This window comes from Perca fluviatilis, chromosome 15 (assembly GCF_010015445.1).
Source record: "Perca fluviatilis chromosome 15, GENO_Pfluv_1.0, whole genome shotgun sequence".
Taxonomy (NCBI): Eukaryota; Metazoa; Chordata; class Actinopteri; order Perciformes; family Percidae; genus Perca; species Perca fluviatilis.
This window is the reverse complement of record NC_053126.1, coordinates 30,555,412-30,557,312: the sequence shown is the minus strand read 5'-3', so window position 1 is coordinate 30,557,312 and position 1,901 is coordinate 30,555,412.

Genomic DNA, 1,901 nt, shown 5'->3' with positions numbered 1-1,901 from the left:
ATAGTTAATGTTAATGTACGGTAACTTTTCTTAATTTCTTTCCCAAGCATTAAGAATTAGAAATACATGCTTAAGATGTCTATATTGCTTTACAATAAAACACAATCCACTGCTTTGGTGTTATAGAAACTGTAATATGTAATAACTGTAGTAGAGCAGATGATACATTTGATGGATTACTTACGTGTGTTGTGATTTCACTTGTAACGTTTATTGACTTTTTGGCTTTATAAGATTATGTAAATTTATACATGTTTATCTTAAATGTTTTTTATGTCTTATACACGGCTTGCAATATGGGCTGAAATATGTGCCACCAGAAACTGAATTTGAATCATTTATATTTTAATTTGAATTGCTAAACTTGAATAATTGCATTGAAAAACTGAATTTGAATCACATAATTTGAAATTGTATTGTTTAATTTGAATCATTCCATTGAAAAACTGAATCTGAATAGTATAATTTGAAATTGAATTTATTCGTTTGTAACTGAAGTCTAATAAAATTTGATCTTGACTGAAAATTCAACTCTCTATATATCCTCACATTCAGTTCTCACTATTCAGATTCAGATCAGCAAATTCAATTTCAAGTTACTGAGACAGACATCCGGTGTTCGGAGGATGAAGGAAGAGCAATCGAGCGCAGATCGATAGGTAGAGTTCAGTGGCGCAGGATTAGCACTAAAGATGCCAAACTGTTTTTGGATGTTGGAACGAAAGAAATGACAAAAAAAAACAGCAAGGGATAACAGTTCACAGGTGAGAATGTGTTTTATGATATATATGCCGCCTTGGACCTGCAATCTGAGCTCCGGCGGCAGCGGGAGGTGGAGAGTTCCGTGGCCGGTGTTCTATCGATCTATGCTACCTATCGAGATGTGCTACTTAGCGGTTCTGCGCATGCGCACGACCCACAAGCATGGTCTGATTCCCCGCCCATGAATCTATGCAACCCTGCGGTCGAAACATACGGTCGATACTGTGGTTAATGGAGTAATATCTAATGAATAATTTATTCATTGTACCTTTTCATAGGGTATATTTGTCTATCAGAATACACTGCCACTGAAATATTCAATAAATATAATTTAATAGAATATCAAAATATATGGTGAGGGGCCAGACAAAGAATGGTTCAAAAACCCCAATGGAAAAACAAGGTAGAAATGGAGTGACCCTGCCCGGAGGAAGCCCGGGGCCCCCGTCTGGAGCCAGGCCCAGATGGCGGGCTCGTCGGCGAGCGCCTGGTGGCCGGGTTTGCCACGGAGCCCGGCCGGGCACAGCCCGAACAAGCTACGTGGCTCCCATCTCTCCAGCCCATGGGCCCACCACCTGTGGGAGGAACCGCTGGGGTCGGGTGCGCTGCCACATGGGTGGCAGTGAAGGTCAGGGGCCTCGACGGACCAGACCCGGGCAGCAGACGCTGGCTCTGGGGACGTGGAACGTCACCTCTCTGTGGGGGAAGGAGCCGGAACTGGTGCGGGAGGTGGAGCGCTACCGGTTAGATCTGGTGGGGCTTACCTCTACGCACAGTCTCGGTTCTGGAACTGTACTCCTGGATAGGGGTTGGACTCTTTTCTTCTCCGGAGTTGCTCAGGGTGTGCGGCGCCGGGCAGGTGTGGGGATACTAACAAGCCCCCGGCTGAGCGCCGCTGCGTTGGAGTTTACCCCGGTGGACGAGAGGGTTGCCTCCCTACGCCTGCGGGTTGTGGGGGGGAAAACTCTGACTGTTGTTTGAGCATATGCACCAAACAGGAGTTTGGAGTATTCAGCCTTCTTGGAGACCTTGAGTGGAGTCCTGCATGGGGCGCCAGTGGGGGAATCCATTGTTCTGCTGGGGGACTTCAACGCACACGTGGGCAATGATGGAGACACCTGGAGAGGCGTGATTGGGAG